At 43.2% G+C, this 12,504-nt stretch overlaps 1 protein-coding gene across 1 annotated transcript in view; it reads right to left on the bottom strand.

The window, feature by feature from the left end:
- The window catches only part of znf704 (zinc finger protein 704), a 49,724-nt gene that overhangs the window by 8,892 nt on the left and 28,328 nt on the right, over positions 1-12,504 (bottom strand). The window lies entirely within an intron of this gene.

Below are 12,504 nucleotides of genomic sequence, written 5' to 3'. Positions count from 1 at the left end.
TTACTGTTAATGTTACAGGCTGTGTGTGTGTGTGTGTGTGTGTGTGTCTTGTTCCTGGGCGAGCGAGTCTTTGATGATGCGAGTAAGCCAAATGATCAAAGTCAATTCTATTACAATAGTGAAATCTCCCGCTGCCTCACAAAAACATGACATCAGCCGTCACCAAGTTTTCGCAGCAGCAGCAGAAGGTTACGCTGCGTCTTAATTGGAACACATGCAGGCAACAAACTGCTGGAATAAACAAGCCCTCCTTTACTTACCTGATGCTTGTCAAAACACACGTTAAGACCAACAGGTTATACACAATCTGTGAGATGATGCAACTTTCACTCTCCTCCTTCTGTCATTTCAGTGCATGATACTCCTATCTGAGTAAGTATGCAACGTTTCAATGACATCCTCAAAAATCAAGAGGGTTGTTTTCTCAGAAAAGGTGCGCTAGTAAAGATTCTCACCTTTGAAGTTGTGTTTGACTGATTGTGATGAAAACATTGATGACGCAAAGGATTTTCAAAAAGTCTAGGAGAAAATGCAAACAGATGTGGGTTCGCTCTGCTGGCCTAAAACTGAGTCAAAGTTTCATGCAATAGGAGTGAGAGCAAAAAATGTATAGTTGATAGGGATAGACCGATTATCGGCCGGGCCGATATTCGGCATTTTGACGCATATCAGCATCGGCCTTTTTTTTTAAAATCCGACGGCCGATAAGAGTTCATTTCTTTGCAAATGTTATTTAACTTTGTTTTATTTACTTCATAAAACTTCAGGAAGTTATTTATGTATTTATTTAAATTTTCAGTTAACTTTATAAGAGATGCTGCTGACCCGGGGAACTCCCTGCGCTTTTTGTTTGTTTGTTTAATAAACATATGCTTAAAGGCATTTAAACAAAGTTAAGTGTTGGAGTTTGTATTATTCAAAATTTTGACGCCAATATTTTCATTTTTACTGCAAATGAATATCGGCTCCAAATATCAGTTATCGGCCTCCTTGACTACTAATAATCGGTATCGGTATCGGCCCTGAAAAAACCATATCGGTCTATCTCTAATAGTTGTATCTTTAATCGTAGAAAAAAGTAGAGGTGTTACGGATCCTAGGTTATCAGTGATCCGTACGGATAGCTCCCCATCCGGCCTCTAAATCTTTATGCAGAGCTGCAGTGAAAAGAGACAACACTGAGTGTTTGTAATGATTAGAGGCGTCATGCGGACGTGAACGATTTAGATGCCGTGGCAGAACCTTATCAGTTTGAGGTTTTTTCTTGCTGTTTTGAAATACGATCCGTTTTGCGACTCACAAACAGTGATACGATCCAAACTGTGAGTTTAGTGATCCGTTACCCCCCTAGAAAAAAGGGAGTGAACCAGGATTAGTTTGAATTTCTTGGGAAATTGAAGAAACATCTGTACTTTCCACTGGCTGATTGTTTTGCATGAATGTTCACAGCAAAAACTATTTGCATCAAGAGATTAAAGCTGTGTTTAAATTGAATAACAGCTTAGATGATTGAATAAAAAACCATTACATAACATAAAAAACAGGAATGGGGCTGGTATCGCTCAGTGGGTAGAGCAGGCGCCACATACACAGAGGCTACAGTCCTTGACGCACTGATCGCAAGTTCAACTCCCGCCTTCCCTTTGCTGCGTGTCATCTCTCACTCTCTTCTCCATATATATCCTGCCTCTCTTCAGCTGTCCTATCAATAAAGGCAAAATGCCCCCCTAAAACAGGAATTTGGCCAGGAATGTATGAACCACGATGGAGGAGCTCAGGGTCTGTAAAGTGGTCCTAAAAACAGGAGATCACAATGACTGTCACTGGCCCTTTAACCGGGGCAACAATTTTCACCTCATCAGCACGTGACCCAAAACACACTGTGCAACCACAACCGACAGTGGAGAGGTTTAAGAACAACAGTGGTGGACTCGTCTAGTCGCCCAGTCGAGTCCCAGACGTGACTCCTGAGGTTTATTTTTAGAACGGCTTCAGGGCACAGATGCTCCTCGTCCACGCTGACCGAGCCGGAGCTCATCTAGAAAAAAAAAGGACCTAAAATCCAGATGTGCCAAACTAACACAGATGTGTTTAAGAGGACGAAGTTATTCCACGAGGTAGTTTTCTGTGTACATACACACAACCAGCTTCCTGCTCTGTCTTCGTATGATGATAAAAAGACATCATGGAGGCCTGATCCACCCCACACAGGTGTGTGCAGTTGTCTCTTCAGATGGTGTTGTTGCCTTCAGTGCAGCTGTGTGTTTCTCCACATGCAGGCGGTAAGGCCTTATTTTTGGATCTGAGAGCAGCTAAAAGAAGCGAACGGAGCGAGAGGGGATTTCCAAAGTTCTGTTTTAAACCAGAACAGAGACTGCTGAAGTATTTTTGAGCTGTATTGCTTTTGTGAAACTGAATCACAGCTCAGAGAAACGGTGCCCATTGATAAAAACGTAGTTCACCAAATGCACAATGTTCAAAGTTATATAAGCTAAGGTTTTCTACACATTTGTGAAAATAAAATAAATGTTACATATCTATAAAACTATAAACTATTTTTCATCATTTTAAAAGAGATATAACAAAACACTGATCCAAGCTTGCATTCACACCTGACAGCTTTGCTCCGGACTTTCAGACTTTACTCTGAAAGTCTAGTTTGTTTGGACAGGTGAGAACACGCATTCGAACTCTGGTGCGGATCAGACCACCGCCAGAAAAGACGGGCCTCATTAAGCTTCCAAATGAACCACGGCCCGGATCGATTCAGGTCAGAACTTCGACAGATTTAAAGTAGGACCTTATATAGAAAGCAACCCAAAAAGCTGTGCACTGTGGGTTGTTGACAGATGTTGATACTTGCAGAGGGCTGGGCAGCAAGATGAGCAGAGGACAGACGTGGGGGAGCGATGTGGAAATGGAAATATGGGCTGAGCAAACTGTTTCATAAATGCTTGTGGAAACACACAAGAGTACGGAGGTATTCAAACTGTTCAGTGAAACACTAAAGGAGAATGGAACTGATCGAACTGTCGGTTAAAAGTTAAAAAAAACAACAACAACAAAACATTTAAGTCCATGATTCTCTCTTCTTGTTCTCTCTCTTTGTTTACTTCAGGGAGTTTTCCCACGTGGGAATTCGGACCAATCAGGAAGCGCATCAAAACTGTAAAAGGAATGGAGCTTGGAGCAATGTTTTGTAACTGCCTGAGAGCACTGTAGTTAAAGTGATGGACTTGGAGTTGACTCCCTCTCCTCTGGAAAAAAATGTGTTTTCATTTAGCTGAATAAGTTGAACATCATATGAGAGCTATTAAAAGTGTTTTTAATTCACAGACAAATTGAAAAGATTGTTTTTTTCCCTGTAAGACGATAAAAAGGGAAGAGAGGAGAGCGTTCGCTAACATAGAAAGAGCCTCCATTAGCTGATGTCTAATTTATGACCCTTTCCTCTGTTGAATATGATGTCATTACAGCCTCCACATAAATCAACAAACCGAGCCGCTCTCGCCCGTAACCCCCCAGCCTGTGTCGCCGTAAAACCACTTCCTGGTCACCTTGGGATGCCGGCGTGTGACTGTAGATATCATCTCCATGGAAACAGTGACAGACAATAATTACTGGGTGCTTTGTCTATGGTGAAATATGAAAGAGTAAATCTGAGAGAAACGCATTAGTAGGACTGATAATTAAGACGTGATGTACGAGCGGGAGAAGACGAGAGAGAGCGGGAAGTGGAATTTCCCAAATCGCATTTGCCATTAGTGGTTTTATCAAACTTAGTTTTTTCGTCCAAGTGCTTATTACGGATATAATTAACACACAGCGCGAGAGAGTGTGTGTGTGTGTGTGTTAGTGAGAGACATGTTAAAACGTATGAGACATGTGACACGGGAGACGGCTAATGGATCGGTAAGTGAATTTTGATAAATGAGATTCATATGTTGGTGTGTTTGTGTGTTTGTGTGTGTGTGTGTGTGTGTGTGTGTGTGTGTGTGTGTGTGTGTGTGTGTGTGTGTGTGTGTGTGTGTTTGAGAGAGAGAGTTTTAATATTCTTACTTCACTAACTTGCAATAAAACAGCCTGTGTCTCTGACCCCTGAGGCTGCCTAAAAGGAACAATATCACGCCTGAGCACAAGAAAGTTAAGAGCTTGTTTACTAATGCAGATTACATGCAATAGTAATGTCATCCTGCTGCTGGCTAGTCATAAATGGAAAATGAGTTTGTCTTCAGGGGCCGAGCAAACAGATTACTATAGATGCTGTTAACGTCGTTAATATCTTAAAGACTGACGAGGATTTTTAAATGACTAGAAATGAGGTCATTGACTTTTTAATGGATTCTGATCAGGTAGCATCGCCATACAGTCTGAATGATCTGTGTTACATGATTTATACCTGCGATTAGCAGGGAACTACAACAATCTCAATATGAGATTATTTCACAGGTACATACAGCCCAGCTTCTTTAAAAGGTACCAGAGTAGTTATGATGTAAACAATTAGGCTATCCAAACATCAATAATTTTTTTTCGTCTGTAAATGTCAGAAATTCAAAGGGTTTCAGTTCATAATCACATAGACAAAGAAAAACAGTACTTAACATTATGACCACTGACAGCTGAAGTGAATAACATTGATTATGTCGTTACAACAGCACCTGTCAGAGGGTGGCAGCAAGTGAGCAGCTAGTCACCGAAGTTGACGTGTTGGAAGCAGGAAAAATGGACAAGTGTAAGGATGTGAGCGACTTTGACAAGGGCCAAATTGTGATGGCTCGACGGCCGGGTCAGAGCATCTCCAAAACTGCAGCTCTTGTTGGGTGTTCCTGCTCTGCAGTGCATGGCCCTGCAATTAATGTAGATGTTACTTTGACTTACCTAAAGATTGTTGCAGACCAAGTACACCCCTTTATGAAAGGAGGCCCCTAATGGCAGTGGCCTCTTTCAGCAGGATAACGCGCCCTGTATCACTGCAAAAAACGGTACAGGAATGGTTTGACGATGGGTTGAAGGTGTTGACTCGGCCTCCAAATTCCCCAGATCTCAATCTAATCGAGCATCTCTAGGATATGCTGGACAAACAAGTCTGATCCATGGAGGCCCCACCTCGACACTTAAAGGACTTTAAGGATCTGCCGCTGACGTCTTGGTGCCAGATACTTCAGCACACCTTCAGAGGTCTAGTGGAGTCCATGCCTCAATGGGTCAGGGCTGTTTTGGTGGCATAAAGGGGGAGCTACACAATATTTGGCAGGTGGTCATAATGTTATGGCTCATTGGAGGAGGTATGAGCAAGAAGACAAGAAAAGAAGAGATATTGGACATTTTCTTCCTGAAGTGTTCAAGAGATGGTGATCGAGTAAATCCTGAACACATGTTGAGCAGAAACTACAAAGTAGAGTTAAAATTAGAATCCTAGATGAGCTGGGATTATTCCCAGAGTGGGTACGGAGATACAAGTAAAACAACAGCTCCCTCTTCAGGGGTCTGACGAGCTTGGAGGGAGATACATGGCTGTTTGCCAATCTGCCAATGTGCTGTGTGTGAGTGTGTGTGAGAATTTGTGAGGCGTGTGCTGAATGTTGTTGTACTTTCCTGGATAGATGTGCCAACTCCTTTTTTTCGCCAATTCAACAAAACAAAGGGCCTGCATGGGAACAAGCAGGACGGGGAGGGAGGCGCGGTGAGGGTGTGTGTGAGGCCATTCTCGAACACTGTGGGGGACGTGCAGTGTCCAGTTTCAAACAAAACACTGGGCAGGGAGAGGGACAATAACGGGGGTTTAAGTTTCTGTGGCCATCTCAGTTTGACAGGTAGGTGCGATGCAATAAAATGCGGGTCATGTTTTTGTTTTTCATTGCATTTTTAAGGTTAGTTTGACGTTCTTGTGTTTCAAATACATGGGCCAGACGTGGTTCCTAGAGCACCTCCTCTTCTTGCATACTTCATACGGAATGAAAATAAAGAAAGCGTCGGTGTAAAGCAGAAAGCCCTCAACAACAAGGATGCTCCTCCTGCTCCTTATTGTCAGACTTAAGGACGATCTCAGTATCCAGGGTGTTATTAACGCCGTGAGACTTCTCAAACTTCAGCATAGATTAGACTCATCATGGCATCCATGTCCAGAGCAGTGATGACATCGTACTGCGTAAAGCCATCTTCACCAACTTCAATCTGATCTTCAGTGAAGTAATCAATCAATATTTATGTATATAGTGACAAATCCCAACAGAAGTTATGTCATGAAGCTTAACATATACACCATACTCTCCACCTGAAATCAACCCAATGCAGGCCCAACTTCCAGAGCAGCCTGTGGAGCATGTTAACCCATGAGAGCCGGCCACTCAACATACTACATCACATACTTCAAACTTAAAGAGGGGGTATTATGGCGTTTCACATTTCAAGACATATGTATCATTTTACAATGTTGGATGTGCAGTCTAAACGTGGGTGAAGTTTCAACTCTGTAGATAAAAGTATGTTGGAGTAATCTCCAGGCTTCTCGGCTCAGTCTGGTGTGAACGGCAGGTTTCACACCGTTTTTTCTACACGCAGCTTCTTGTGGGCTTGTAGGGGGCGGGGTTTCTTAAAGGGACAGAGCTGACGGAGACATTTCAGGCGGTGGCTGTATGAGGGCCTGCACAGAGCACCAGTGTTTTTTTTACTGTAAATTATGCTAAGCTACTCCACAGGTATCACAGAGTGAAATATGAAGCTTGAAATGAGCATAATACCCTCTCTTTAAATGCTTAAAAAAAGACATGAAAGTGCAGCACAAACCTTCCCTTTGAAACTGAATATTTCCCACTACTTACACACAACTCTGCATCCCTCCATTGACAGCTAATGAGGGAAAACTTCAGTCCAGAGTCAACAGAATTATCGCAGGTCACATTCTTGAAAAGTTCAGCCACTGGCTCATACAGCATTTTTAATTTGTTAGCTATTAAACAGACTCCCTCTCCAACGCTCCATCAGACTAAATGGGCCAAGGACGATCTGCAGCTAGCATGCACAATCGCCTGCTAGCTTCGTGTCACCCAAAATCTATCAGTCAGTTCTAATGAAGGCAGCTGAAAGGTGCGCTGGGTTACAGGAATTTCCCCCCGAAACAAAGAACCAGCGCTGCCGAGCGCGCTCCTCTCCCTCCTCTTCCTCCCTTCACTCCTGCTGGACTGACCATAAACTCTCTCCCTGCCTCGCTCACTTTCCCTCCCACACTTTCAGCTCCTTTGACTCTCTGTTGCAGCAAACTGTGAGCAAAGTAAGTGAGGAAGACAGACAGCAACAATGCCTCTGTCTCTCTCTGTGTGTGTGTGTGTGTGTGTATATTTATGTGTGTGTGGGTCGGCCTGTCTCTTTGATGCCGAGCAGTGCAGGGAGGTCCACTCGTTTATTACAGCCACTGGACTATGACGTCTATTTCCTCCTCAATAAGCTCCTATAAATCAGAAAACTCCTCCTCTAGCGTGAGCTTATCTGATCTCTCTCTCATAAACACACACACACACACACACGCTGATGACATCAAAACCACAGAATGAATCTGCATATGACACGGGGGCTAACATGCATGAAGGACACAGCTTTTGATTGGCAGATGTGTATAAGGGACACACACAGGAATCCCCTCCGAGATGCTCGTGCGCATCCTTCAGGCTCTGGAGATATTTCCGATAACAGGTCTTTGTTGGAAAACACGCGCGTCCGGAAAAAACAGCATTTCAATAAAACCTGTGAAATTAACAAAGGGCCACATTAATGTATTGTGCTGCCTATTCAATTTCCGGTGACCAGGATTGTGCTAGCTGCTATACACATGTGTGTGTGTGATGTGTAGGCCCACACCTATGACACACATGAGGGTGTATGTGAGGTTTGGACAGGTGCTGCTGACAGCTGCAGGCAGATGTTTGCCTTACTGGAGAGCTGAGCGCATGGGTCATGTCGTTTTTATGGAGATTCATTGAACTCGGAGGAGATGTGAAAAATAACTGAACTGGCTTTGGTGTTGTGTGTTGGTTTGTTAAGCCAAATCCTGATTTATACACTGAGAATTAATGCACAAAGAAGCTGCTGTTTGCACTGTGTCCTGAAAGCCAATCAACGTTTAGATTTCCCCGACTTCCTCGAATGCATCAGACATGCTCGATCCGACCTCCATTCAACAAACAAGCATTTTAAAAGTTGTTTTCTTCTCCTCTTGAGGACAAACCTGACAAAGCTTGTTGTTTTACTTTTTATAAACTGGCGTCATAATGTTGAGATTTGTTAATTGCAAGTAAATCAGTTTCTCTTTCAGGGTTCATGCGGCTATATTAAGCTGAGACTCACCAGACTCGCTCAGTGTTTATTTTGAAAACATATCGTGATGGGTAAATTTCGCTTTGCTTTTAGAGGAAGTCTTTCCTGGAAGTCCTTGATCGTTAACCGCTTGCAACACCAGATGCCAGAAAAGTTCCCTCCCAGAGGCTACATCGTCCTGAGCGATAGCTGATTGGTTCGGAGATTGCTGTTGGTGATAACGTGCCTTCACTTGTAGTGCTAAACCAAATTTTCAGCCACACTAACAGCCCAGCTTTAGGTTTGAAGGTGACTGTCTATTAGTTGGTCGTTCCTCTACTTTGATATATAATCGACAACAACCCAAGTCTTAATAATTGTTAACAGATGTTGCCTTAGTGATGCCTTTAGCATTGGCATGTCTGTGAAGGTTCTCAGTCATCCAGGTCATGGGAATTGGAAGCTGAATCTAAAAGGAAACTAGACTTGGTTAAAGCTCTTGAAGACTTTTCACCTCTCATCCGAAAGGCTTCAGTTCTTTAGCGTTAGCAACACTGTGATGGTGACCTTTTTTGAGTGAAATGTCTGGACAACTTTTGGATGCATTTCCATGTAATTTGGTACAGATATCAGTAATGCTCAGAGGAGTATCCTGATGAACTTGGTTTTAATATTTGAAATATCTCAACAGCTGCTGCACAGGCTGGGGCAACAAGACTTCAATGCTCTGACACTTTCCTCTGGCGCCAACATGAGGACGACTTCTGTGGTCTTGAGCAAAATGTGTGCAGCCTATAGAATAATTCATTCAACTCTGTTACTTTAGATATTTGGTCTCAGTTGTACCTTATGTTTAGCGTTATTAGCAAAAAAAACTAAACTTCTCAAACATCAGCAAGTTAACATTGTGACATTATGAATGTTGTTAGAAGACGTTTACGTGGAACTAGTATGAAAATCTAAATCTGTGACTCCATCACCTCTTTTTCAGCGTTTCTGCACTGCACATCTGCTCTCAAAGTCACACACACGCACACACACACTCACACAAACACACACACACACATGCACACATATATAATCAAAGGACTAAGTCATCTTCCTAGCCATAACAACATATGCACTGGCCTGGCAGCCAACTCCTTGAAATAGGATCCACGGGCATCTTTCCCTTCACAGACTCTCCCTCAGCTCTTAGAGAAGAAGTCAACCCTCCGTCTGATTCACTGTAACTCAAGCTTTACATTGAACTGTGGCCCAGAGCAGATGAAAAATCACCCCAACATCAAGATGCCCTCATTCACAGTTGATACATTAACCCACATATTCCTCAACGTTTACCAGTGGAGCATAGCATGGCAATAAATCTGAAGGAGGCAACGAGTCAACTGCTTCTTGTCCTCTCTGCTGTAGGAATAAAAAAAGACAGCAGCACCTCAGAAGCTTCCTGTGTTGCGGAGCCGCTAGAGTTGACTTTCATTAGAGCAGTAAGGGCGATGAAGACATCATTATGGGTGGTTGTTGACTTTCAAAGCTTTCAAGATCAAAGGCGGAAACAGCACTCTGTTCAAGAGATTGCTTTGTACGATTAATATCAATCAAACCCCAGGAACACAGCCTGCTGTACGGGCGCTATGAAAAACAAGGCAGCGCTCGATTTTTCTGAACAAACCATCAAGAGTTTTTTTTCTTTGAGGGGGATGTGAAATATCTAAAAGGTTTCTTTTTTGTCTGTGATGAATCTGATTTCTGAAAAGCCCAACTTTGAGCCCACCAACCGCAGCATTGTCGCTTTTAGAGCCAAGAATATCCTGCATACAATTCCCATAATGCACTGTTAAGAGAGCGGCTTATTGAATGTATAGGGCCCGTCGCGTATAGAGTCGTTGATGAAGTCATTAAGACTCAACAATATATTATTGCTGAGAGCCACACTGAGTTTAATCATCCGCACTTGCTAGCAGCTAATTAGCTGATTATGCATTAGCATGTTTTAGCTGTTTGTCTCTCTCTCTCTTTCTGTCTGCACTCCAAACACACACTGACACACAGGTCACACACACACTCGTGTAAAGCAGACAGAGCTATATACAGAAACATTTTTGCGCATGAGTAAGCAGCGTTATGTGCAGATGGAAACAGACACACTGTTTGCTCGCTAGTTCCCCTTTTTTAAAACAACAAACACTCTCAGACAGACACACACTTGTCAGTGAACGCCCTCTGGTGAGAGCAGATCAGGGCGTGGCGTACATTAGCCGGGCATGGAGCCAAATACCCTCTGTGTGTACAACGTGTGTGCTACTTCATGTGTCTGCAGACAGACAGTTACAGCTGAAACGTAGCTAACAGAGCGTAGCTTCACCCGCACGTCTATCCTTGTTTTTCTTTGTCTTTTTCTGCCTTTAGAGAGAACTTCCTCCTGCAAAAGGATGAATAAGTCGACACTGACCTGCTGACACAGCGTACAATTCATGACATGTTTATACTGTGTGCTTCAGTCTCTTCCTTTATCTTGCACTAAAGCAGATCTCCAGTTTTACACTAAGAGGAATAACAGCCTCCCTCCTCTGCGTTGCTCTTTAACCTAGTTATCCTTCTACACACTACACTGTGGGAGACTGCGAGCGTGCACACACACACTAACACACAGTGACATGCCTTACACCCATGCACACACAAAATTGGAAATTAGATCATACACGTAAACAGAGACACATGCACACAGGGGGGAAACAAATACTTCCACTGAGATGTAACAGTTAGCTAAACAAACGCAGAGATCAATGTGGTTTAAAAGGCCCGCAGGCTCGTTTTCTTTGCAATTTTGACAGCTCAAAACATGATGTCTTTATCAGGGTCTGGACCACGAAGTCTTTGAGGTGCTTCTCACCAACTAAAAAACACATTAGAAGGTTTGTTCAGATGTTGTAGATCATGGTGGGGCTTCTATATCAATGTATTCACTGTTCTGTTTAAGCACTGTGCTAACAATGCTAAGCAGCAGCATGAGTATGTTGACTGAATGGACTCCAATCTTCCTAAGCTCTATAAAATCATGAAAAAGAGACATGCAGCTGTTTTATTTATGACAGAGTGTTGACCTGTTTTGCGTGAATGGTTAACCTTTGACCTCAAAGGTAAACATGTCCGGACCATGCGTAGTGAAACAATAGCCAGGCTGGTGAAGTGTATAATAGAGTCTTCAGGTAGTGTGTGTTTATATAAGAGCTGCAGGGTGGAGTGCATGTGAGTGTGTGTGTGTGTGTGTGTGTGTCAGGTTGATGTATATAAGTCCTGATTTCTTCTCAGTTCACATCCATAAAGAAAGCGTTAACCCCTTGAGCGACAGATGAGGGAAAACACTCATCCGCCCTCTCCGCTGCACTCTACCTTTTAATATGCCTTGTGATTGACACACACACACACACGCTCCAGTCGTGTGCCCTAGATTTGCACTATAGGTTGGGGTTCCTGCATACATCCTACCCTTTGGGCTCGGGGTAAACACACACACACACACACACACACACACACACTTGGCGTTTATGTCCCAGATTGATGCTATAGGTTGGATGTCCCACTTATGTACCAGCCTCTGGGCCAGACACACAGACACCAAAAGAACATACACACACCGCTAACAGGGTTCCCCTTAATCCAATATAACAGTAGCAGGAGAGCAGAGCGGCAGGTGGAACACACACCGGGGGCAGGGAAACAAAAACAACTCAGAGGTAGATGCAGAGAGATGAGCGGGAGAGAGACGGATAAGAGAGGGGTTTCCTCCGTGCAGCATGTTGCACGATTTTCTCAAACTGTGAGGGGTAATACTGGATCAAGTGTCCCATGTCTTTTCACAAAGCTACACTAATGTATGCAATACCGACTATAGATCTTTCTAAAGGATTGCTGCATTATATTTGAACACCACCTGCACAAGGTAAACACAGAGTTGTTTTTTCTCTGTTATGTTTTGATGTATTTCTTGTATTTACCTCTTCCCTTAATCCCCTGTGACAGTCAGTGCTATTGTTGCATCCCAGAGCCGAATGTACCCTTGAATCCAACAAGCACCTTCACAAACAAGTTGAAAGACACTCGGAAACAAACACAATCTTTTCTTCTTTTTTAAGGCTAAGATGAACCCTACAAGTATTTTTCAGAAGCTTTAAAAAGCACTACTTGAAGTTCGGCTCCCATCAGCGGCGA

The sequence above is a fragment of the Semicossyphus pulcher genome, unplaced genomic scaffold (genome assembly GCF_022749685.1).
Source record: "Semicossyphus pulcher isolate SPU_LCO1_2020_fin unplaced genomic scaffold, fSemPul1.0.p SCAF_5, whole genome shotgun sequence".
NCBI classification, from domain to species: domain Eukaryota; kingdom Metazoa; phylum Chordata; class Actinopteri; order Labriformes; family Labridae; genus Semicossyphus; species Semicossyphus pulcher.
Note: the sequence above shows the minus strand (reverse complement) of the source record. Positions and strands in the feature narration are given on the sequence as shown.